Raw genomic sequence first — 27,586 nt, 5'->3', positions numbered from 1 at the left:
GGAACCGTGGCTCTTTTTCAATTCAAGACTGCCATCTGGGGAAAGAGATGGCTTTTCCTTCCCCCATCCCACCCTCTCTCACTTACAGTGGGGCACTGCGTGTTCTTCTACAGTCACTGGGCTCAAAGAAGTTGAAAGTGACATCTATCTCCTGTCCCCCAACCTCACAGAAATTGGCTCTTTCTGGGTCGTGCTGCCTTTTTTCAGCTGCTGGGAAACTATATTGTGTCTGGTTGTCCGAAGTTGAGTGGGAAATGCATGGCGCACCTAGCTGATGTGTTCTGCTTAAGTAGTGATTTGATGCCCAGTTTTGATCATGACCAATTGGTAGGCAGCTTACTCACAGTGTGACTTTGGGTAAGTTACTCAGCCTTACCTGAAAAAGGATGGGGATAGCATCAGTCTGAATTCTGAGTTGTAGAAACCCAACTTGTGCTGGCCGAAGCCTGAGAGGCTTATGAAGCTGTAGAATCTAAGGGTGGATCTGGCTTCAAGAATAGCTGATAAAAGGATTCTCACACTCTTCCTGTCCTTTCTTCTCCTGGCACGTTGGCCTCTTCCAGGCAGCCTTCCAGGATGGCCACAAGCAGCTGCAGCTCACAGAGTCCTGCCTGCTCACCATCTCAGAGGGTGAAACTTTCCCCTAGAATGACACCAGAAAAATCCCATCAGGGTTTGCAAACTCATCCTCATCCAGACCACAGGCAATGGTTGTCCGCAAAGGAAGATTCTGGGCAGGGATATGGTCGGTGCCCACACAGCCTCATGGACATATTAGGAGGGGTGACTATGTATGCAGAGCCGTTGGCACAGGATGGGCAATGTTGGCAGTGCTCAGTGCATGGGTAATTTTTACTAGAGCTCTTACAGGCCTGGCCATAGACATAGAGGCCTCTCTCAAGTAAGCCAGTTCATTCTTCTGTCTCCAAGATGCATTCATGAGACCCTGGATGTTGTAGCCTATTGACTTTTCTATGAAGAATTATCTTTTTTTTTTTGAATCAGAGTCTCACTCTGTCACCCAGGCTGGAGTGCAGTGGTGCAATCTCGGCTCACTGCAAGCTTCGCCTCCCAGATTCATGCCATTCTCCTGCCTCAGCCTCCTGAGTAGCTAGGACTACAGGTGCCCGCTACCATGCCCAGCTAAGGTTTTTGTATTTTTTTAGTAGAGACAGGGTTTCACCGTGTTAGCCAGGATGGTCTCTGTCTCCTGACCTCTTGATCTGCCCGCCTCAGGCTCCCAAAGTGCTGGGATTACAGGTGTGAGCCATGGCGCCCGGCCGAAGAATTATCTTAAACTTAGCCTATTCTGGTCCCTTTCCTCTGTCAGAGTCTTTCTTTAACTTTATGCTCTAATTCTCTCATTCTACAATCAGAAGAACTAAGCCTTTAAGATGGCACCTTTAAGAACTTAAAGACAAACAGCCGGGCGTGGTGGCTCATGCCTGTAATCCCAGCACTTTGGGAGGCCGAGGTGGCTGGATCACAAGGTCAGGAGTTCGAGACCAACCTGGCCAGCATGGTGAAACCCCGTCTCTACTAAAAATACAAAAAATTAGCCAGGAATGGTGGTGCATGCCTGTAGTACCAGCTGCTCGGGAGGCTGAGGCAGAAGAATCACTTGAACCCAGGAGGCGGAGGTTGCAGTGAGCCGAGATTGCACCACTGCACTCCAGGTTGGGTGATAGAGTGAGATTCTGTCTCAAAAAAAAAGAACTTAAACATAAACTTCTCTCCCAAGATCCCAAAATCTCCCAAGATTTCTGAGCACTGGGGTCGGAGGACCAAGCACAGCATTATCCAGAGGATTCCCAGGCTGTAGATAACTCTAAGGTTCTGTTCCCCAGGATTCTGCAGTGTAATTCTAGTGCCTGGAACTGGAAAGGCGAGCCTGGACTAAGACAGTACAGGTGAACGGGGTTCTCACTCCTGTCCCTGCACATGATCTTCCTGATCCCACGCCTTCCAGGCCCTGAGTAAGTGGCTGTTCCATCCCATCCTCTGGCTGAGCTCAGCTCTCTCCAGGGATTGGAGGCAGCAGAACCTTGTGGTGGATAGCTCAGGGCTCATGATGGACCTGCCAGTGATGCTGTCTGAACTTGAGGTATGTAAATCCTCCCCAAGAGCCACAGCGCCACTCACCTGGTACCTGGAGCCTTTGCCCTGGGACAGCTCTCATGCTGCCGTGCAGGCACAAGTTTTGGAAAAGCAGGGGTTAGGTGTCTTCCTCCCAGGGTCCCCTGTCCCTAACACAGAATGGGCACTGAACAAGTGTTAGATGCCTGGGATATCCCAGGGCTGACTTGTCTCTGTGTCATCTCTCCATTTCTCACAAAGGTCAGATCACAGGCACAGTTGTCTCTGTGTCATCTCTCGATTTCTCACAAAGGTCAGATCACAGGCACAGGGCCTTCCAGGTTGTTTGACTGTGAACCCCATAGCTCCAGGATACCTGGTCCTATTTGTTGTGCTTGCTTTTCCCACCAGTCCCTGGGAATGCTCACCTTCCTTAACTACCATCCTCAGAGAACTCCTCTGCCCTTTCTAACAACGTGTGGGTTCTTCCCCTAGAAGGAGCTTAAAATGTGTTCATGCACATAAGCTAAACCTCTGTGGTTATGACGGACAAGCTATAGAGCCTTGGTCGGTGTGGGCAGGATAATGAACCCCTGTATAATCACTTGTGCTTGCCTAGGGGTCTCCTTAGAGGTTGCAATGCAATATTTGGGCATAGGTCACTATCTGGAATTTGTGGGAAGAGTCACATTGTCGAAGAGCTCATGACTCCTAAGGGGTATGAACCACTGCACATTCCTGAAGACCAAAAGACAGGATGGCGTCAGCCTGAAGCATGCTGATCCTGCCCCTCAGGACCGTGGAGAGAGATGATGGTGCTCCCTGTACATCTGCTGAGGTCCCTACCCCACCCAGGAGGTTCACCCTCATCTCTGAGATCCCAGCAGAAGTTAAGCTTGACGTTTGTCATCTTTGTTCCTTGACTGGTCCCCAAGCCAGAGGCATTTCTTTGCTTTTCAGGAACCCTTGAAATTATCTTCTCCATATAAACATGGAAGCCCTTTTCAAACCTCATTAAGCTATTTGCCCCAGCATATTAATGTGCTATCCACAAGCCTCTGGGGTTAATTATCTGTGACTTAAAAATCATTTGTTTCCGTCTCTTTTGTCTCATTGCTGCTTGACAATCTTTCTTTATTAGGAAACGAGGTACGGAATGCAACTGACCGTTATAGTCTAATTCAGTTCTTTTCATCAAAATGAGTTCATCTTTTAAAGCTCTTTTTTAAACAACAACAAACCTGCCTTTTCATTGTTTTAAGATTTGTTTTTTGTTTTTTGTTTTTTTGTTTTTTTGTTTTTTTATAACAAATCTTTAATCTCTCTGCTTCAGCAGGAGCAGAGTCAGGACTGGAAATAATCTGTAATGGGAGACCTCTCCTCTAAATTAGCAAGACCTGCCAACCAACGCTCTCTCTCCTGATTGGCCTTACTCACTCTGCATTTCGCCCATTTCTCTCCTGTGGCAGTGGTGAGGGCTTCCACGGTGCACAAGTTGGGCTTGGTGAGTGAGCCATGGCATCTTGGCAGATCAGGCAACCAGGGTTGGAAAATCCTGTGCATTCTAACCCACCCACTGGTCTCTACATGCTGTTATTTGGGTTATATTTCTTGGCCAGGGCTGCCATTGAATTCCAAGAAATGCTTTAGGGCCTGCATTAAAAAAAAAAAACAGAACAAAACAAAAACAAAAACAAACAAACAAAAAAAACACCTTTTCACAAAGTGTTGAATCTTGCTTTGAGCTCTCCAGGAAGTCAGGGAGCGTGTGCCCCAGAAATGAGCAGGTGGGATGGGCACTGGCTCCATGGAAACAGTGACCCACAGCCTTCTGGGATAAGAATGCAGCCAAGAGTGGGGAGACCTGGGCCGGGGTCCGAGCGCAGTCAGAGCAGTTGGATGGTGCACAGAGCTGGTTCTCCCATGTACTGCAAGCCAGTGATTGCTCCTGCCCTGTTCTTCAGAGCTCCAGCTTCTCAACTCCATTCTCTGCCCCTCAATGGCTCTCTCACCCCATCAGTGCCTCAAAAACAGTACCTGGGACCCTAGTTTGACAGCTACTACTTATAATGGAGAAATGACTCCTGTGGAAAGGTGAATATAATTATCAGGGTGTGCGTTGAGGCTTTATTGGTTGCTTATAGAAGTTTCCGTGGGCTGATTGGAGTTTGGTGTGCAGAGATGACCCGGCATAGTCCCTGCCCTTATAGATGAGTCAGTTGAGAAGATGCCCTGATGTCCTGCAGACAGATGTCTACCTGGTGTACCTGCACCATGGCCAGCCACCTCGCAGGTGGGTTCGCAATATAGAGAGAGCATTTGTTCAGTGTAATTGATGTTGGAATCTGGGAGAACAACTCTCTGAATGTTCTGGTGGAGGCGAAGTTTCAGGATCTTTTCTCCAAAGCATGGCTGCCTCAGCAGAGGGTCCCCTTTGACTTTTAAGGGCATACTGTACCAGTGATGACGTTTTTGTTGCAAATAACAAACCTCAACCCAACTAGCTCAAACAAAAAGAGGACTTATGGCTTATGTAATTGGACAGTCCAGTGAGGGTGGAAAGTGAGGGGTGGCTTCAGATATACTTGATATGGAGTGTAAGAACCTGGCTTCTCCCTCCATTTTGCCCCTCTCTGGGGGCTCCCCTTCATGGTGAGTGCCAGCCACCCCTCCTCACAACTCTGGGACCGGTGGAAGACAGATGGCCTCTAGTCCCGTGTATCCCACAAAAGTGCTAAAGCTCACTGGGATTGGACAGACTCAGGTCATGTGATTCATGCTCTTAATTAATGCTGTGTGCTGCTGGGTTTCCTGACAGTCACCAGCCATACCCCTGGTCAGGATATCCTGAAGTGAGAGTGAGAGGAAGGTGGATCCCAAATGGCAGTTGGGTCTGAATAAGAGACACAGAAGCAAGAAGGTAAAAGGAATTCCCTAAGTATGTTAACATCCACTTAATGGTTTCACGTCTGGGTGTCTATCACACCCTCCACCCCTAAAAGGATTCTGAGTGCCTCAAAAGCAGGCTAAGAATCAGCAAACATTTACCTAGCGTTTCAGGGAGAGGTGCTGTCTTCTGCCTTCAGAAGGAATCCAAGGCTAAAAGATTAAGCAGCTGACCCAACGTCACAGGAGCTTCTAACAGAGTGTGAGTTTGAACTCAGGTCCCTGATGACAAATAAAGGACACTTTTTTGTTGCTTCAAATCACAGCTGCCTCCAGCGACTGGGTTCTTTCACCTTGTTCTTTTGTCCTGTCTCCTAGGGTAGGTGCAGGAGATACCTGGGGAGGTGCACCAAGCATTCACTAGCCGCAACTTGAGAGGGGTTTTACCCCAAACATGAGATCCTGTCTTTAGCCCTTTAGCCAAAGTACATAGAGATGAAAAGCAAATGAACATCAAATGAAATCACCCAAAATAGAGAAAAAAGCGAATGAGCAAGCCCCTTCCCTGGCAGTGGCTTCAGTCCTTTCCTCGATGATGTTTGGCAGAAGCTTTTATTTTCTGTTTTTCATAAGAGATCGCCTTCTTTCTCGGGAAGGGGTTGGTGGAGGCTTGCTGGGCTGGCTGCTTCTAAATGGGCATGGGGTGGCAGACAGGAACACAGAATGGAGGATGGATCTCACCTATAAGCAGGGCTGCTGTTCATTAGCCATTTTTTGCAACCTGTGCCTCCCGGGTTCAAGTGATTCTCTTTCCTCAGCCTCCCGAGTAACTGGGATTATAGGCATGCACCACCATGCCCAGCTAAGTTTTGTAATTTTTGGTAGAGACAGGGTTTCACCAAGTTGGCCAGGCTGGTCTCGAACTCCTGACCTCTGGTGATCCACCTGCCTCAGCTTCCCAAAGTGTGGGATTACAGGCGTGAGCCACTGCGCTCCACCAGGAGCCACTTTATAATAAGTAATTTCCTGTGTGTCCACACATTCAAAACAATTTAGAGGCAAAATGTTTAGTCCTTTACTATAAATTCTGTAGATTGGAAATGGAAACATTTTCACATTCAACTTCTTATTTAATCTTCATAAACAACCTCTGAGATAGGCATTGCAATCTTATTTTCTAAATTTAAACAATGAGGACCTTTTGTACTCTGTAGGAAATTGATCAAAGAATTAAAATGGGCTTCACTGAGGTCATTCAGGAAGACACATTCTATGGGAATCTGACAATGTTTGTGTAATTCTGATTGAAATATTCATTTTCAAAAACGTGTATTCATTGTTCTACAGTCAGCATGTCTGCAGAGTCAGAGGTCCTGGGACCTCCCCCAACCTCCCATCTCGGGGAGCTGTGTCTTGCTGCTGCTACCAAAGGGGAGTGGAGAACCCCAAGTTCAGAAGAAATAGGCCTGTAAAAAAATTCACAGGTCTAGGCAATGAGTTGTGGGGGGTAAAAATATATTTCAGGCTGTTTGCCTTACTAGTTTTAGCAGTTATTTGCTCTTCCTTTTTGCTGGAAGCAACATTCCCATCCAGCTGGTTGGCTGCTTCATTTGAATTTTTATCATTTGTGTGAGCCCCTGCGTATTTGGACACAAAATGGGAGTCCTGTGGCTCCGAGGGGACGTTGATTTGATAGGGTCAGATCTAATCTCCTGCTCAGAAACTTCAGCCGAAAATAAAATGAGTTGAGGTTTTGGTTTTGTGTATGTGTTTATTTTTTAAAAACAGTAGGCCTGTAAAGCTGTGCTGGCATATTACTTTTTTCCCCTTTATACAGAATTTAAAATAATACCTTACATTCAGATAGTGTAACTGGTGTGCCTTTTGCTCTCAAAGAGCTTTCCCATTTGTCCTCTCATTTAATATGCTCAAGAAAGCCTGTGAGTTAGGAAAAGTGAAGATACGGTCATTGGTATTTGACAGAGGAGGAGACTGATGCTCAGAGATGGCAAGGGACTTGCCCTGGGTCACACAGCTAATTGAGGCAGAGTTGGAGATTATGGCATCCGGTTCTGTATTCCTCTCACCAGGCTTCCTCTGTAAATAGGAGTTTGTGACAGAAGTTTTCAAATTAAAACCCAATGGGAAAACACAGAATTTTCAGCCCTGTTTTGGTTCTTTTAAAAATAAATTATTGTAAAGATGACTTCTCTCATCTGTCAGTGTAATGTTCCCATACCTGGGGTATTCAAAATATTCAAAATGTGTATGGAGGAAATGGTAAAAGTTAATCATTTTCACAGTACCTGTCTATGGTAAGGTTTAATTATCACTTGACATATTTCATGGTTTAAAATGATGACAGTTTAAAATAGAGCTAGAGAGAGCCAGAAAAATCCATTCATTATCATGTGTCAGGTGCTACATTGGAATAACCCCCAAATACAGATGGTCCCTAGACAGATGATTCCACAGCATTTTCTGATAGCTACAGATGTCCCTGCTACTGAAACCCAGACTGAGAATACCATTCTGACCCTGCCGTCATCATGCAGAGGGTGCTTGGGTGAATCTAGCAGCGCGGTTTGATTCTCGTACCACATCGCAGATGCTAAACTCCCCCATGCTCTCTCCAATCCAAACCTCTCACTGGTCTTCTGCAGAATTTCGAATGAACAAGGTAATTCATTGCGAGTGTGCTTTGAATGAATGAATGAATGCTATTTAAACTACAAGGTGACAGACATTTCCATGTGCCTCTTAGGAAATTGCACGCCTTTCCAAGAAGACAAGGTTGAAAAGCAGCTTGTTGTTGTTGTTGAATAAGCTCAGCACTGTCTGTCTGTTTAGGAACAAATAAATAATTGTTTCTTGCCCATGAGAATTCTGGAAGTGGAGCTGTCCAGAGCTGACCCGTCTGTCCACATTTCAAATTTCACTTTGGAGAGTCCTGGGAGAGGGAGCAGATGAAGCCATTTCAGAAATGTAAATGCTGTTTGACATCTGTTAGCTCAATGCTCATCCATTGCTGACAGCAGGATCCATTAGGATGCGAGTGTCATGGATCAGAGACATTTGGAATATAGCGAGAAACAGGCTACCCACAGCGGAGGCCCATGTAAATGACCTGAGAGAGCACTAGATGTGCCCACCACTGTGCTCCAGGCACCTCCCCACCCCATCTCCCCAAGCTCTCTGTCTGGATTTCCAAAAGGTCCACTGCGTAGCCTGTCTTCACAACTGCACTCCACCCACCAAGCAGCCTGCCTGAATGCTGGGCATGGTGGTGACCATTCCCTCCTTGCAAGGTTGGACTTGCTTCTCATCTCTTCCATTCATGGAATCATCCAAATGATCCAACTCCAGATCAAAGGCCCCACAGTTTGGACAGATGAGGTAGGCTTGAACAGGTACAGTGACGTGCCTGAGGTCCCGGGACTAGTGAGTAGCAGAGGAGGGATTTGGGGCTCTGAGCCAGTGCTCTTAATTCTCAGGGCTCTCTGGGTTGTTTTTCTTGCTTCCTTTCCTTGCTTCCCACCCTTGAGTCCAGGTTCTCCCTTCTCCATAGAGTGGCACAGTGTCCAACATATCCCAGAGACTTAGCCACCATACCCTAGTGATGGGGGTCCTGGCTAACTGAGTTTTCTAGTTAAGTTCTATGTTTTGACTTTCATTTAAATTATTCCTACATGTTTTGTTTTCCAGCCTTAGGGGATAGGAGATTATATGGGAGGGGGCACATGATGACAACTGTTGTTATTAAAGCTCCACCATATGCCATATGCTTTGCCGAGTTCACTTATTTTAACACTCACAATAGTCCAATGTGGCCAGATCATGTGATACTCTGTTTTAGAAATGAGAAGACACAGCTTTGAAAGGATTTGTGATTTGGTTTGCTGGGCGTGTTTCAGTAGTGACTTATTTACTGACCTCACCATACCTAAATATTTAGTCCTTTGTAGTGGGGTGTCCCTGTGTCTTGCTACTGTAGCTTTGCTAGGACCCTTGTCCTGAGGACTCTTAGCTCTAAGGCAAGTCTGCAAGGTCACTTCTAAATGGACAGTCCTTGAGAAGTTTAGGAAGAGCGGGCGCACCCATAGCTGTGCCTGATGGGAGGGGAAAATGTGGAGGACAGAGGGAAACGGAGAAGAAACGTCTGAGGCAAGACACTGAGAAGCTGCTGCCATGCCTTGGTAAAGAGGTGAAGATGCTGGTCCAGTCTGTTAGTCTTGGACAAACCTAGGCTTCCTCTCTCTTGATACAGACTGTGGGTTCCAGGTACCACGGGACTCACCCGCTCTCCCTCGCCCCCTGGAGGTCAGAGGGAGAGTTACGTTTTGCAGGCCCAGAGATCTAACGGCAAGAGACTAGCCACTGCCGTTGGAGCACAGGGAACGGCAGGACCAGGAGACTTTACCCAGAGGTTGCTTGCCCTGAACCCTACAGTTGAGAATTCTGTGGCTCTTCTACCATGTGCAAGTGTCCAGAAAAGACTTTTGCACGCATGTATCTCTCCTATCTGCTGCTAATTCCTAGAACACCCACTGTTAGGGCTTCATCCCCTGTTTCCTTATGAATACCCACAAAATCACGTTGGGTCCTGAAGGAATAGCAGAACTTTCATTGAGCCACATCATCTCCTACCTGGAAACTCACCAAGCCTGTCTGCCTCTTCATAAGAAAACCTAAGACAGGTTTCTCCTAAGACCCTTGAGCCTGATTTCTGGTCCATATTTGTTTCATATGACAGGTCTCAAACTGGTGACCCGTGGGCCAGATTCAGCCTGCAGCCATGTTTTGATTTATGCTCTCTTGGCCTGCAGATGTTTTTTGTAAACATAAAAATATTTCAATATGAATGAGATGAGTTGCCATAGTTTAAAAATAAGGGCATTTTACCAACAGATTCAAATATCCAAATATACAGATGATCTTGGAAAGTAAAATGCTTTGATAACACTGGGCCCACATGACCTCATGGCAGCAACAGGCTTGGGTGAGAGCAGCCGTGTCTTTGAAGGGTATACATGCTCTCCTGCTTTTCCACAGTCCTCACTACTCCCTAGTGCATTCCTCATAGTGAGACTAAGTGTTAGATACAGTTCTGTAGAATAAATATAACCAAATAGAAGTTCCAGAAGACCCATATTCCTTAAATTACTTGTGTGGTCTCCATAGACATTTGAGTTTTCAATCCCTGTTTTGTACTAAGGTATAGAACTTGTTAATTGTAGACCAGTAGAGTCAGATGTCAGTAAGGAGATGGGGGAGAGAGGAAAGTGGAGGGTAGGAGAGAAGTTGGGGAAATTTGGAGCAAAAGCTGGAGCAACCCTTTACCTCCTCAGCCCTCCTTGAATGTCTCTAATGATGCTGGTGTCTAGAAGTGGGTCCTTGGTTTAGGCAGTTAAATCTTCTATCATTCTATCTTATTTTTTGATATTTGTGCCTTAATCTATACATATTCCCTCTAGGCAATAAATTTACAAGCAAGCTTCGAGCTTGGTAATTAATATTTGTGCCTCTCTATGTAAGTTATGTCTTTAAAATGAGGCAATTGCTTTAAGCATTTAAGACATTCCACGTATATTGCAGAGTAATTACTTTCCAAAGATATTTCCAGCTGATATTTTGTTACATCTAAATATACATTTACGGTACTCAGTAGACCAGAATAGCTCTAATTTATATATTTGGTCCACTGGGTTAGAAAAAGAGACATTTTAAAAGTATGTTTTTAATCAGTGTTTATCCCAAAGATACTGTTGGCTCCTCCAGAATCAGTCATACGATTTTATAAAAAATAATAAATGTGGTGTGTTCTCTGAGCTGATTTAGACTTTAATGAGAGATGACATCTCAGCTGAGCGTGAGCATGGCTAACTTTTAATCTGGGCTCCGAAGTGTCCTAGAGCTTGGAGAAACTTATTAACTCCCTTGGTGTCATTTTCCTAATGTGCAAAATTCAGATGATAAACAGTTACTGCCCTTGTGCAGTGAGAATTAATGCTTGCTGAGTCGCAGTATTGTTTTGATAAAATAGTCTTAATTGTTTGCTTTGTACATTTTCTGCTTTATTATTTTTATTATTTCTCTTGCCTCTGTAATTGGTAGTTATTGGGTTCCCATTATTTCTTTATTAGTCATTTTGTAAAAGCTATCTTGTGTTTTATCCTCTCTCCCACACTTGCTGTTCCCCAAGTATCGTAAACAGAGGCAAGACTCAGGCAAACAAAGCTGGTGGTTGCTTTGGGTGGCTCGCCCGTTGTCTTTAGGATGGTTCATTCCCAATTGCTTAACTGCTGTGAAAGAACTTATATGAATCCCAAGAGGTTTATTAGAAACATGTTCTAAGTAATAGTAAGAAAATTGGATTAACAGGGTCTGCATGGAAACTCTAACCTCCCTCCCTAAAGGAGGAGAGGAGCAAGATGAGTCCTTCTAGCTTGGGGCAGGCGTCGTAAGTGTACAATGACCATATAATATGGCATGCTATGTCAAAGGACAAGAAAATCATCACTTACACAGTGAGAAGAGCCAAACTCCATTCTACCTAAGTTGGCTTTCTATAACATTTCCAGCCACCATTACGTTGGGACTTTATCCTACCCTTATTACTCACATGATCTCATTGAGTTGAGAGTTGTCTCCTTCTGTGTTCTCTAATTATTCAGTGCAGTTTTTCAAAATTATACAGCCAGACATTCTGAGTATGATCCAACGTACTGGTTATATTACTTTGAACAAGTTATTTAAACTTCTGTGCTTTGGTTTTCTCACATCTAAAATAGTGGTGATAATTCTATCTACCTTCTATGGCAGTTGTGTGGATTAAATGCATATTCAAAAGCTTAGCATAGCACTGACCCACCTTCTGAGTAGGCCCTGTATTAGCCATCATTGTTAGCTATTATTCACCCACAGTTGGAGCTGGGGTTGCCTGGGGTTGTGACTTCTGATTCTAAGTGGGCCTATAGTACAGGGGACTAGGATGTCTTTGGTGAATACTTACTGAAATGCATTGGGTTAGAAAACCTTGGATTTAACTGGACCAACTTGTTTTCTTTCCTCAAAACTGAGTAATCACATTTATCCACCATTTCAGGAAGAGTAGGTACTAATAAAAAGAAAATTTTAGAACTATTTATGCAGCTTGTTGTTTCTGGCTGTATGGGAGGCTAGATAACTTAGCTGACTCTCCCACTTAAAACAATTTTAAATAAAGGATAAAACTTTTAAACAATCTTTTAAATACCTCAGTGAGAAAGCAGGAACTAAAGAATTCTTAAGAGGCCAAAGCTCAGAGAAAGTTCGGTTCTGAAGCAGACTTTTGCTTTGAGAGTATTTGCCCAATGCAGGTGATCTTGAGCTCTGATTTTTATGACCTCAAGAGATATGGGGACAGGAGTCAAGCCTAGGGCAGATCAGCCTGTTAGAAAACCTCCTCTATGTAAAAACTGAGACCCCAACAGACCCCAGTAGGCTACCTCTCTAGTGTAAGGGTGAAATAAAAATAAACATGCCCTATCTTCTCTCAAGGATGCGTGAAGAAAATTGCCTGCCTTAAACCTTGATGCTAAGTGGGAGTCAAAATGTTTCCTCTGAGAACAGGAACCACAAGCTAAGCTTTCAGTAGAATTCATATAATAGACTAGTCCGAGAAAGCCTCAGCCAAGATTTGAGCTTAAAACAGTCCTGGCTGGTAGTGTTCCTAGGTACATGGCAGAGCAAACACAAATCCTGTGTAAAAGAACTCTTCTTCAATATAGGCCTCAAATAATATTGACAGTTTTCTATCCAAGGAATATGGACTCCCAGTTAAAATTTTAAAAAATGAAAGGGTGCAAAACACCAAAAGAAGAGCCAGCAGAAATGGAACTATAAAGACCAGATAATAGAATTAACATTTAAAAAACTATGCGTGCTATGTTATAAGCAATAAAAAGGGAGCTGAAAATATAAACAAAGAATAAATCTATATAAACTATCTTGATTATTTGAAAAATAACCAATTCAAATTTCTAGAAATAAAACATGTAATTGAAATTTTAAAAATCAAAGGATAGACTTCAGAACAAACAAGGCATAACTGAAGAGAACTGGAAGATACATCTGAAAATGTAACCAGAATGCAAGGAGGAGACAAAGCTGTCAAGGTTAGGAGGCAAGTAGCCTAGGGTGGGGAGGACTCAAGCATTTGTAATTGGGGTTAAAGAGAGAAAACAGGAAGAGTAATATTGGAAGGGATAATGCTTGAAAAAAGTTTACAAACCAAAGGAAGACAGCGATCCTTAGATATAGGAAGCCCAGTAAATCCCAAATAGGATACATAAAAAGAAACATAAGGCTATCTACAACATAAACTTGTAGAATACTAAGGACAAAATGACAAACCTCAAAGTAGCCAGAAAGAAAAAACAGATTACTTATGAGAGACTTACAGCTTATTTCCCAGTAGAAATCAGAAAGCATTGGAATATCTTTAATATGCTGAGAGAAAACACTGGCCAGTCTAGAATTTTAGACCTATTAACCATGTTCCACAACACTCTTACTCTATTATCTGTTTTTTCCCTTCTTTTTTCCCCCTTCAAGCTTCAATCTACCTTTGAGTTAATTAACATTTTCTTCAGAGTTTCTTTTGATGTTAATTCTAGCCAGTGAATTCTTAAAATTCAATATTGTATTTTACAGTTCTAGAGTGTCTTCTTGATTCTCTCTTATGGGTTCCAGTTCTCTGTTGAGTTACTCTTTCTTTTCTTTGCCACACTGATGATAGTAATTTTGAAGTCCTCTGTCTGCTAATGCCCATAGTGTTAGCATCTCTAGGTCTACCTCAATTGATGATTTTATCTCATGATTACAGGTTACCATTTTTTGCTGTGCATGTTTAGACTTTGTTAGGGGATTTTTTTTGGTTTCTCCCTCAGTTGTAGTGTATAGGCCTTATTCCTAGGATATGATTCTTACCCACAGGACAAAGCCTTTTTGTGTAGTCTGATATCAACTAGTATGCTGCAATTCATTTCTGTCACTAACCACCTGGAGTTAGCAGACCCCCTAAGTTAAGGATTCAGTCCTCTATAAGACTGCTCTCACTTTAAAGGCTAACCATAGGTTCAGGGTTCCCCCAAGCCAGCTGCATTTCTGACCTACTGACTATAAATTCCTGACTATAAATACTGACTATAAATCCTTTCCATGACACCCTTAGGTTTGATAATTCATAGAGTGACTCACAGAACTCAGAAAAGTTCTATATTTTTGATTACCATTTTATTATAAATGATACAGATGAAGCCAAATGAAGAAATACATAGGGCAAGGTCTGGGAGGGTCCTAAATGCAGAGCTTCCATGCCCACTCCTCATGAAATTAGGCTACATTGTTCTCCTGGCACATCAGTGTGTTCACCAACCAGGAAGCTCTGCTGAGCTTGGGTGTCCAGGGTTTTTATTGGGATTTTATTTTGTAGGTATTATCGCTTTAATGATTGGCCATGTAACTTTAATGATTGGCCATGTAATCCAGTTTCCCCTCTTGTCTTGGTTAATTTTCTGCTGCTATAAAGTAATACCTGAGACTGGTTAATTAATTTATTTTTTTTTTGAAAAAGGGGTTTATTTTGGGTCATGATTCTAGAGGCTCAGGTTGCCAAATCTGATTGTCTTCTGGTGAGGGCCTCATGCTTCATCATAACACGAGGGTAAGCTGAGTGCATACCAAAAGGGCAAATGCAAGGGCAGCCTCACTTTATAGCTACTTGCTTTTGTGGTAATTAATCCAGTCCAATGGAGGGGAGGACTCCCACATTCATAAGAATTAACTCAGTCCTGTGAGAGCAGCATTAATCCCTCTTAACAACCCATTCACCTCTTAAAGCCTCCGTCTCCCAACACCACCACACTGGGGACCAAATTTCTAACACATGAATTCTGGGGGACACACTCAAACCATAGCATTTCACACCTGCCCCCAGAATTAATGTTCTTCTCACAATGTGAAATACAGTTTTTCCATTCTAATAGTCCCAAAGGTCTTAACTTATTCCAGCACCAACTCAAAAGTCCCCAATCTTACCTGTGAGCAGCCTGTGGAATCAAAATAAGTTATCTACTTCCAAGATACAATGAATGGACAGGTATAGGATAGACATTTCCATTCTGGGAGAGGAGAGAGAGAGAGAGGCAGGCAAGAAGAAAGGAGTATTAGGCCCCAAGTAAGTCCAAAGCCCTACAGGGAAAACAACATTAAGTTTTGAGGCTCCGGAATAATCTTCTTTGACTCCATGTCTCACACTTCAAGTCTCCCAGAATGGTGTTGCATGCTCATAGCTCCATGATTCTGAAGTCTCCATGGTGATCCCATTCTCATGACTCTACTAGGCCTTGCTTAATGGGGGCTCTCTGCAGTGGCTCAATCCTTGTGACAAGTCTCTGCCTGGGCCCCCAGGGTGTTCACAATATCCTTTGAAATCTGGGGAGAGGAAGCCGTGCCCCGTATCTCTTGTATTCTTCATGCCTGCAGAATTGATGCCACATGGATGCCACCAAGGTCAACTTGTACTTTCTAGAGCAGTGGCTCCAGCTATACCTGGAGCCGTGGCTGGGTTGGCAGAGGAATGCTATGCTGGAATGTGGGGAACAGAGACCTCAGGGGGCCCTGGGAAGCAAGCCTGTGGAGGGTGTCCTAGGCTCATTTCCTGAAACCATTCTGTGCTCCTGTGCCTATGGGTGTATGATAGAAGGAGGAGTCTTAAAGGTCTCTGAAATACCTTCAAGATCTGTCTTCCATTGTCTTGCTTATCCCTTTTGTCTTTACCAATCTCCTTAGCAAAAGGTTGCTGGACCACTTTTTGTGGAAACATCTTTGGTTTCCTCTCCTGAACACACTTTTTCACTCCTTTTCTTTTGAGACAGTCTTGCTCTGTCAGCCAGGCTGGAGTACAGTGGCATGATCTTGGCTCACTGCAACCTCCATCTCCCAGGCTCAAGCAATTCTCCTGCCTGAGCCTTTCAAGTAGCTGGGATTACAGGCATGTGCCACCACACCTGGCTAATTTTTGTATTTTTAGTAGAGACGAGGTTTCACCTTGTTGGCTGGGGTGGTCTTGAACTCCTGACCTCAGGTAATCCACCCACGTTGGCCTCCCAAAGTGCTGGGATTACAGGTATGAGCCACCACGCTCAGCCACTTTTTCACTCTTTACATGGCGAGGCTGAGAATTTTCTAAGTCTTTCTACTTTGCTACCCTTTTGATTATGAATTTCATCTGTAAGTCATTTTTTCCTCTCTCACTACTTAATGAAAGTGGTTAAAAGTAGCCATATAATAGCCTGAATACTTTGCTGCCACTTAGATATTTCTTCCACCATATATTCTAATTCATTGCTCTTCAGTTCTGTAATCCATAGAGCCCTATGGCATGAACACAATGTAGCCAAGTTTTTTACAGCTTTATAGCAAGGATGGTCTTTACTCTAGTTTCCAAGACCTTGTTCTTCAGTTCCATTTGAGACTTTGTCAGAATGGCCTTTACTGTCCACATTTCTGTCAACATTGTGGTCATGACCATTTAGATAATCTCTGAGAAATTCTAGACTATCCCTAGTCTTCTCTTCTGCACCTTCACCAGAGCCCTAAATCCTCCATTCATGGCAATATAGGCTTTTTCTAGCATTCATTTCAAAATTGTTCCAGCCTCTATCCATTGTCTAGTTCCAAAGCTGCTTCAACATTTTCAGGTATTTGTATAGTAGTAGCCCCACGTTTTGTGTCAATTTTCTCTTAGTCCATTTTCTGTTTCTGTAACTAAATACCTGATACTGGGTAAAGTGTAAAGAAGAGAGGTTTGTTTTGGCTCACAATTCTGGAGGTTGAGAAGTCCAAGATCAGGCAGCCACATCTGGTTGACTTCTGGTGAGGGCTTCATGCTGCATCATGCCATAATACAGCAGGGAAGTGGGTGAGTGTGTAAAGGGGAAAACTCAGGGAGAAACCTTGCTTTATAATAACACACTCTTGTAACTAATTCAGTCCTGTGAGAGCAAGGGCTCACTCACTTCCTCGAGAATTAATCCAGTCCTGTGAGAGTGGCATGAATCCCCCTTAGTGACCTAATCGCCTCTTAAAGACTCTACTTCCTAACACTGCCACAACAGGGACTAAATCTCACACTGGAATCTTGAGGAACACTCTCAAACCATATATCGTACCTCTTTTTGTCCAGAAGTCAGGCTAGCTCTAAGCCCTAACCTCTGCTCACATGGTTGATATTTCTGGTGACCAGCGCCTGTTCTGAGCCATCTCATAATGTAAACTCAGGTGTGATATAAGGGGCTCATAAATAAAAAAGACATTCCTATTACTCCAAGGATTTTCTCCCTTTCAGCAACCAGAGACAAATACCAGTCAAATTCTTTATTATACCACTGAGTCTCCACTGCCCAAAAGCTCAGGGTATTTACCAAGGTCTCTATACTTTGACTGGGCCAGAATTTCACCTACTCGGTGCTATACAACCTGTAAAATCTGTTGAGCTCTTAACTTCCCAAAGATTTCCAGGCCCCTGAAACCTTGCTGCTGTTCATGCAGCTTAGGATTTAGTCCAGGACCAAAGAGAAACCCTATTCAGGCTTTTGGGGCTCCTTTTCTGTAACTTGCTCTTATCCTGAGCTCAGGTCCAGCCTCAGAAATCTCAGACTTTGACATCTGTTTCTTCTGCCTAGTAAGACGGCTGCTCTCTACTTGAGCTCCATTTCCCTGTGACAAGGTTTGGGCCATGAACCCATTAAAAACTACCCTCAGGTAGAAAACTGGGATGAGTGTGGTGCTCATCTCCTGTGTTTTCTTTCTTTCAAGAATAGCAGCACATGCTGCCTGCCTCCAGGGCCCAGAAACAATTGTTTTACAGTTCTTGTCCCTCTGTATAGTGATTTTTAAGTCAAATAACAGCTATTTTTTTTGAAGCCAGAACCTTAAGTTGCCAATGTTTCCTCAGTATAGAACTTTATACCATCAAATATCTTTGAATAAAATTTTAAAATGGAGACATTTCTGAAAAAAAAATAAAAGATTTTTAACACACTTTCATTTGAGTCAATTTTAATGGATGTTTTTAAACAGGAAGAATGGAAAGTCTAAGATATGAGAAGCAATAATGAGTAAAGAAAGTGGCAATGTTTGGGTTAATATTTGGGAATTAATTTAATTTTAATTAATTAAAATAATGAGTAAAGAAAGTGGCAATGTTTGGGTTAATATTTGGAAATTAATTTAATTTTAATTAATTAATTAAAAGTGGGAATATTTGTGTTAATCTAAGTATTAATTGCATGAAATAATGTCTCATAACTTTAAAAGCTTGGCAGAAAATAAGTGAAAATATAGCAGATCAGTCAAAAAAAGGACAACTTCGAATTTCTGTACCGAAATCCTTGTATGGTTGAGAAAAAGAAAAAAGATACCTATAAACCTAATTTTGATAAGTATAGAGGGTGAAAATGTCTAAGGAAACCACTAACAAAGCATAACTTTCAAGTTTAGTAGTAGACAATAAATGAAGTGAGAAAAATATTCAAAAATCCGGGAAGAATTCAAGGGAGAAAATGAAAAATAGAAAAGGCAGAAAAAATAGAAAACACAAAATATTAGCTTTAAATTCAAGTATATTCGTAATTACAATAAATGTAAGCAAACCAAATCTTCCAATTGAGAGATGATAGTTACCAGAATAGAAAAAAAGGCCCAGCTGTTTGACAAACAAGCATATCTAAAATACAAGGACAAAGACTGAAAATAAAAGATGAAAAACAATATTCCAGAAAAATAGCAAAAAGAGCCTGGTACAGGTGTAATAAAGTGAAACACAATATTATAAAGGCATAAAGCTTAACTAGAGAGTAAGAGGACCACTGAGTAATAATAGATTAAATTCACGAGGAAGATAATAACTATTCCAAGTATGTATTTACCAAGTAAGATCAGATTAACATCTGTAAAGTAAAAATTGACATACTTATAAGGAAAAATAGACAAGCTCATGATCACAATGGGAGCTATTACACAATCTTAAATAACTCCATTAGAAGAGAAGAAAGAGGCTAGGCATGGTGGCTCATGCCTATAATCCCAACTCTTTGGGAGGCTGAGGTGGGTTGATTGCTTGAGGCCGGGAGTTGGAGAGAAACCTGAGCAACACAGTGGGACCCTGTCTCTACAAAAAGATAAAAAAATTAACCAGGCATGATAGCACACACCTGTAGTCCCAGCTACTCAGGAGGCTGAGGTGGGAGGATCACTTGAGCCAAGGAGTTTGAAGCTGTAGTGAGCTCTGATGGCACCACTGCACTCCAACCTGGTGGCAGAGCAAGACTCTGTTTCTTTGACAAAAAAAAAAAAAAAAAAAAAAGAGAGAGAGAGAAAGAAAGAAAGAGAAAAGAATACAAGACAAGACAGGACCAAAGTTGATGAGTTAAACATCTCCACCTCACAGTGTTGGGAAAAGAGTAGCAGAGTAAACCCAAATAAAGTTGAAGGAAGGAAGTAACAAAGAATAATAATAAAAAGGAATGGATAAAATTGAAAAAAAACAAAAAAAAGTACAACAGAAAGGTTCAGCAAAGCCAAAGGCTGATTTTTGAAAGAACCAATAAAATGAACAAAACTCTGTCAAGAGTAATAAAGGAAAGAGGAGAGAGGGAGGAGGAGGGAATAAATATATCAGAGGGAAAATATATGAGAAATGAAAAGAGGATGTAATAATTAAAGCGCAGAAATCAAAACAATAATAGAATCTTATTTCACCAATATATTAGAAAGCTCTGCTGGTCAAATTTCCTGAAAAAAATCTTTGCCCAAACTCATTTCAGTAGAAATAAAAAATCTAATCAGTCATAGAATCATTCAAGAAATAGCATCAGATTTCCAACTGGAAATCTTCCCACAAAGAATGTATCAGATCCAGATATTTTACCAGTGGGTACTAACAAATTTTCAAAGAACAACAATTTTCATCTCATATGGGCTATTCCAGAATCCAGAAAAAGTGGGTATATTGATGAGAATAACATACAAAAGTCCTAAGCAAAAATTAGCAAACTGTATTTAGCAGTCTATTAATAAAAGATAAGGAACCATAACAATTTGGATTTATCTCAAACTATATTTGTTGGCCACTAGAAGTCTCTTGATGTATTTCACCACAGAACAGTTTTAAGTAGGTAAGTCATATAATCATCTCAATAGATGTAGGAAAAGTATTTTTAAAATCTAATATCCATTCATTTATTATAGAAAAAATTCTTACACAAGGAAAACCAAATAGAAGGGAACTTCTTTAACTTCAAACACCATTTTTTAAACCCAGTAGCAAATAATAAATGTATTTCATATATAATGTGAGCAAGATTTTTCACTGTTAGGAAAGGGTTTTACAGATATGGAAAGTGGGAAGTCTAGAATGGTACATTTGTTTTCAGATGGGAGTTGGAAGTATCAGTTAAGTATCACTTAAGTGTGTGTGTGTGTGTGTGTGTGTCTGTGTAACATTCTCTAGCTCTGTGTGCTGAGAAGGCACAGAATCAGTGATACTTCAGTAGCAATGTACACCCCTAGCAGCCAGGTTCTCCACTGAAGGGAACTAAGCTTCCTTGGAGAAGTGGGGAAATGGAGCAGAAAAAGTATACAATGAATCTGGATGGTTGTTTTGTGTCAGAAAACTAAAGCAGCACTCAAAGCATCATGGGGACTTATTAAACGACATAATAGTCAACTTAAAGGAATCATGCTGGCCACATCTGGACAATTTGAGCTTTAAAAAGGAAAAAACATGTTAATGGATTTGTGGCATATTGTATGTTTCAAAGCTAGCCACAACAGTATCTTCCATTTAACATATTCTTCTTACAATGTGTCTTTGACCCTCCTCTTGTTGAGAGGCAGGGTCTATGTCCCTTCCTCTTGAACCTGGGGACTTTTGTGGAAGTGATGCTGTAGGACTTCAAGGCCAAATCATAGAAGATAGGTAGCTTCCACCATGCTGGCTGGAACACTCTTGCTGGAGCCTGAGCCACCATGTCAACTGTCTTCTGTCCTGAGGTTCCTGTGCAAACTAGTCCATGTGGAAGAACCACATGGAGACAGCCTGAAAAGAGAAGAATGCCACATCAGCCCCCAACAGCTTCAGCCACCATCTGACAACAACTATGTGAGAGGCTCCTGAGCCAAATCCACCTGGCTGAACCCTCCCTAGATATCTGACCTATAGAAATATCGAGAAATAATGCAATACTTGTTGTTGTTTTAAGTCACTACGTTTTGTGGCAATTCTTTGCATAGCGATAGATAATCATAATAGATTAGGGACAAAAATATGAGATGGCACCATGACAAAACCTCAAAACACCTGACTTTGGTTTTGGACCTTGGTTTTGGTGGCAGGAGGCCTTGAGACTGCTGGTGAAAGCTTACAGGGGCTGTGTAAGCGGGCTGGCCTCCTGAGGAGGCTCTCAGTGGGCACTTAAAGTCAAGGGAGGAAAATGTTCCAAGAAGTTGGATGGAAGAACTCTGGATTTGGGATAGTGGGTTGTTTAGTAATATTGTCACCTCTGGTAATGCAAAAAGATAGGAAATATGCTAAATAAACTTGAGGGTTCCACTAAAGAGGTTATTAGACAATTTTGAAAGTACCACTAGATTCGTTGTTTTTTTGTTTGTTTTGTTTTGTTTTTTTTTGCTTATGTTAAACCATGGGAGGGAGAGGTGAACTGGAGAACAAACTGTTAAATATAAAGGAGCCAAGACTCATCAGGCTTGAAAGTCAAACTTGTTCTTATTCCCAGCCTCTCAAAAGTAGAGGAAAGTTGTCAAATTAAGAAAAGATTTCAGGGCAAAAAGAAAATCCATGAGGGGTACCTATAAGGTTCTTTGTTAAAACCCCAGAAATATTCAAGGTATCATAGACCCTTCCATCTAGGAAAAAAAGAACGACTTCTACAGATCTTAAGGTGTGCCTTGCTGCTGAACAATAGGGCTTCTAGCATCTTAAGAGCATTGTCCCATAGGGAGCCCAGGAAACAGTAGGGTTTGTCTCAAAGAGATGTACAAGTTTGGCTTTTCTTGGAAAGAGTATGTATTAGGGTTCTTTGCAGAAACAGAACCAATAGAGAGAGAGAGAGGAGAGAATGTGTGTGTGTGTGTGTGTGTGTGTGTGTGTGTGTGTGTGTGTGTGTGTGTTTAAAAATGTGTTTATTTTAAGGAATTGTCTCTTGCAATTGTGGAGGCTTGGCAAATCCAGAATCTGATGGGGTAAGCTGGCAGGCTGGAGACCCAGGGAAGGGTTGCAGTTTTAATCGAAAGGCCATGTCTGCTAGCAGAATTCCTTCTTGCTTGCGGGAGGTCAATTTTTTTTCTATTAAGGCCTTCAACTGATTGGATGAGACCCATCCACACTATGGAAGATAATCTGCTTTACTCAAAGTGTCGCTATTAAAATGTTTACCTCATCAAAGAAAAAAATAAAAAAAAATCCTTCACAGAAACATCCAGTAAAATGTTTGATGAAATATTTGGGCTCTATGACCCAGCCAAGATGAAACACTAATCACCACAAAATACACTGTAAACTGATACACTAAAAGAATGCAAGTTTGTTTTTTCAAATATTTTACAAGCTTAAATCGTAAGTGACAGAGACAGTGCAAAATGAAGAGTTCCCTGAATGTCCTAACTTCTACAAGCAGGAAACAGGCTGAGAAAACTACTTAACATGGGTTACTTTGCATGGAAAGGAAGAAAGACTCAGAAGGGTGGAGCCAAGAGCCCTAGAGAATTAATTATTCCTGGAGTCGACCTGAGTTCTAATCAAGGGACTAGAAACAAGTACTGGCTAAATTGCAGAACTGCTATGGATCAGCACCTGATGTGGGCCTCACATTTTCTCCCTTTCTAAATGACAATATCTGTAGAAGTTGTGCTGTGCCGCCCCACTGTCATGCATGGACCTATGGGGTGAGTGTTTACAGGTCTTCAGATTCAGAGGAACGGTGCGCGAGAGCCGAATCCTAGGAACCTCACCTTAGGAGTCTTGTCTGAACCAGGACCTGATTTAGATAACAGATAACCTGATTTTGATCCTGGATTTTGTGCTGCTGCACTAATAGATTTGGGGATATTAGAGAGAGGATTATTGCACATGGGAGGGATGTGAATTGTGGCCAGAGGGTGGATCATAGCAGATTGATTTTCCAAAGATGGCAGCAACAGTATCTCTCATCATGCATATCCTTATAACATGAATCTGACCTTTCTTCCATGTAGAGATGGGATCTATTTCCCCCGTCTTGAATCTGGGCAAGTTGTAACTGTGGCAGATGTGATTCTGTATAACTTCTAAAGCTTTGTCATACAAATGACAAATCATCACCTTGCTGGCTAGATTATTCACAGTGGAGCCCTGAACCACCATATAAACAGTGCGCCGTGAGGTTACCATCTTGTGAAAGGAGCCCAAGTGAGCCAACAGGTAGAGACCAAGTGGAGATGCTCTGAGGCTACACGAAGAGAAGGAGAGATGCTCAACAAGCCCCCAGCTGGCTAGCCCCCAGCTCTCCCAGCTCTGGCCGTGGTCTGACTCTAACCACATGAGGGACCCCGAGCCAGAATCACTTAGCTGAGTCCATCCCAAATTCCCAACCCACAGAAACCATGAAAGATAATAAAATAAGTGTTGTGTCAAACCCCCAGGCTTTTGAATGGTTACACAACAAAACACTACTGGAAAATAATTGCAACACACTGAATAAAATAGGAATGCATGAGTCCCTACATACATAAATGAATAAATAAGCAGATGGATGTAAAGGAAAGCTCTTCCTGGTGGAATGCCAGATAAGAAATATAGAAGGAAAGATGAAGTTAAAAAAATGTCTCAGTGGATACGGAAAACCAACAGTCAAAATTTGATGAGGAACAGATTATTTACATATTCTGCAAGTGTTTCTCCGCACATTACTTTTTAATTACAAAAGGACAAAGAGTAGCTCTACTTTAGGGACATCTGATGGATATAACCTTAACCAAGCAATTAAAGCTGGCATCACCAATATTGGGATGAACCAACATCATATGCCTCTTGATGTGATATGCTAAGAAGGACAAAGTGTCAGTTCTTTGGTATTCCCATGAAAAATTTATAACTTGAATCTTAGGAGGAAACATCAAACAAATCCATGTTGAGGGACATTCTACAAAATAACTTGCCTGTACCCTTCAAAAATATTAAGGTCAAGAGAAAGAAAGGCTGAGGAACTGTTCCAGATAAAATGAGACTAGGGAGACATAACAACTAAATGCAATCTGTGATCCTGGGTTGGAACCCGGACTAGGAAAAAAAATTAGATATAAAGACATTATTGGGATAATTGACACAAATTGAATATGGACTGTGGATTAGGTAAAGCATCATAGCAATGCTGATTTCTACAATTATACTGTAGGAGGCTGTGTTGACCTCAGGAAATATATGCTTTAGGATTAAAGGCACATGGGGCTTTAGCTTGTTCTCAAATGGTTCCCCCCAAAATACATATATGTACTGTGTATATATATGTATACATATATACATGTATGCCTATATATTTATATATGTATGTGTATATATATAGATACACACACTATATTTGTGTGTGTATGGAATTTGAATAAATAGAGATAAATATAGACTAATATAGACTGAAAATTGAGGTTTATTTCTGACTAGTCAGTTTGAGTAATTTTTCTTTCCTTCATTATTATCTGTATTTTCATATTATCTGTATGTGTGTGTATGTGTCTCTGTGTGTGTATATATATGAATGATATATATATGATATATATATATATGAATGAGAGAGAGAGAGAAATGATAAGCAAATGGGACAAAATGCTAAATCTGAGATAAAGTATAGAAGATCCTTATATTATTCTTGCTATTTTTCTGTGAGTTTGAAATGATATCAAAATAAACATGAGCAGGATGAGAGTACCTGCTATCTCACTTCTATTTAATATTGCACTGGAGGTCCTAGCTAGTGCAGTAAGGCAAGAGAAAGAAATAAACAATATGAAAATTAGAAAGAGAGAAACAAAACTGTGATTATTCACAAATGATATGGTTGTGTAGAAAAGCCAAATGCTCTGTGAATACATTATTAGGATAACTAATATCTTTTAATAAGGTTGTTAAATACAAAATCAACATGCAAAATGTAATTGCTTATCCATATAACAGTAAAAAAGAGAAAATGTAATTTAAAATTGATACCATTACTGGCATCAAAAATAGAAAGCTCCAAGAATGAATATAACTAAAATGCATAAAGTCCTCATGGAGAAAAAATTATGAAACTTTGTTGAAGGGCCTAATTAATTAATAAGAAGATCAGTATTGTAAAGGAGTTTATTCTCCCCCAAAATGAACAGTATATTAACTTATTATTAAAAGTATGTGAATGAGTGTGTGTAATTTGACAAGTGGGTTCTATAGTTTATGTGGAAACCAAAGGACCAGAAATAATTGGGCTAATTGGGCCATCCTAAAGAAATAGCACAAGACACTGCTGGTGAGAGCAGAAGCTTGTGCAACTCTTTTGTGAAACAGTTTGGCTTTATTTAACACAGCTGAAAATCCTGTACTCTAGGAACCAGACACTCCACTCCCAGGAGCAACCTCCCGTAGAATCTTTTCCATATTTGTACTGGGAGACATGAATAAGAAAGTTATAGCACCTTTGTTCATAATAATTTAAAATTATAAACAATGTAAAGATCTAGCAACAGAGGAATGTATAAATTCTAAATCGTGATATAGCCTATAGTGATAAAGATATAGCAATTATTCTATAATAATATATAGAATATAAAGAGATAGATGTAGAATACTATACCCAGAGTGGAAAATGAATGAATTACAGTTACATGTAATAAAATTGATAAATCTCAGGCACATACTATTTGGCAAAAAGAAGCAAGTGACAAAAACAAGTAAAATTATTATACATGGCTCATACATGGATAATCATTGTATTGTTATTTCATATGCCACATATACTTTATAACTATTTTGTTTCTATTCAGAAGTTAATTTTAAATAATTTTAAAGAAATTTTAAATACTTATTATGGCATTGATTATAATAATAAAATACCTTTAAATGTCCCCCAAAAGTAACTGACTGAAATAATGACAATACAACCATGCCATAGCATACTAAACAAATATTTAAAACAATGTTGTACCTTTACAAGTATTTTGTTGAAATAGAAATTTGTTCACAATATGCTGTTAAGGGAGGAGAAAAGCAAGTTATAAAAATAGAATGTACTGTAGGTTTCTAATTTGAATAAATAAATAAATGAGATAAATATGGAAGAATATGGACTAAAAATTGAGGTTTATTTCTGACTGGTCAGTTTGAATAATTTTTCTTTCCTTCATTATTATCTGTATTTTCTAATATTTTTCCACACTAAACAGGTACTACTTTTATAATGGGAGTAAAATCTGATGCTAACCAGAGACCAGTGCATGCCTTTCCATCATGTGCTCAGTTCATTCATTCATTCACTTGCTTATTCACCATTTGATGTGTATTTACAGAGGATCTATTGTGTGTGAGAGGCCCTCTGCTTGGAGACAGGGAAAGGAAGATGAACAAGGCATTGTCCCTGCTCTGGAGGAGTTCAGTCTCTCTGTCTCTGCATAAATAATAATCTAGTACCATATGCACTATTCGGACACAAAATGACACTCAGTATGAGAACGTTTACTTCCTCTTCCTTCAGTCCACCAAAGAAAATCCCATAATTTCTAACCCAATTTCTATCCCCCTTGTCCTAATCTGCTTGGACTGCTATAACAAAATGCCATAGACTGGGTGGCTTAAGCAAGACATTTGTTCTCACAGTTTTGGAGGCTGCAAAGTCCAAGATCAGGATGCCGACCAGCTTGATTTCTGGTGAGGGTGCTCTACCTGGCTTGTAGATAGCTGTCTGCTTGCTCTGTCTTCACATGCTAGAGAGAGGGAGAGAGCTCTTTGTGCCTCTTCTTATGAGGCCAACCCTCTTATCAGATAACCCCCCTGCATATGACCACAGTTAACCTTAATTACCTTCTTGAAAGTCTTAACTCCAAATACAGTCACACTGGGGATTAGAATTTCAACATATGAATTTTGGGGGCACACAGTTCAGTTCAGAGCACCCCTCTTTCCTTCTTTCCTCATTAAGAGGCAGGTAGGCCCACATATTAAAAGGATGAAAAGGAGGTTGCATGGAAAAAAGGGAAGGAGTTGCAGAGAAGCTGGGAGTGAAGAGATTAAGACCATTGTGGGAGAGATGCTGGGGACAGCTGGGGATGTGATGCTGGGGACAGCTGGGTGTGTGAGGGAAATGGGGGAGAAAAGAAGGGATGTTATCAAATATCCCAATGAATTAGATATTTGTATCCTAGTAACCATTTTCAAAAAAAGCAAGGAAAGAATTTGTGTTGTTAAAATTATTTTTGATCTTGGGGCTATGTTCCTTCAAGCATATTATTCTTCTGAGGCTGGACCTTATGAGTTCTGAATTTCATGGTTCCACAATAA

The 27,586-nt window shown here is 41.1% G+C and overlaps 1 protein-coding gene across 1 annotated transcript in view; it reads left to right on the top strand.

Moving 5' to 3' along the window:
• The window catches only part of FSTL4 (follistatin like 4), a 412,856-nt gene that overhangs the window by 46,363 nt on the left and 338,907 nt on the right, over positions 1 to 27,586 (top strand). The window lies entirely within an intron of this gene.

This window comes from Rhinopithecus roxellana, chromosome 3 (genome assembly GCF_007565055.1).
Source record: "Rhinopithecus roxellana isolate Shanxi Qingling chromosome 3, ASM756505v1, whole genome shotgun sequence".
NCBI classification, from domain to species: domain Eukaryota; kingdom Metazoa; phylum Chordata; class Mammalia; order Primates; family Cercopithecidae; genus Rhinopithecus; species Rhinopithecus roxellana.
The sequence above is the reverse complement of the archived record's forward strand: the minus strand, read 5'-3'. Positions and strand labels throughout refer to the sequence as shown.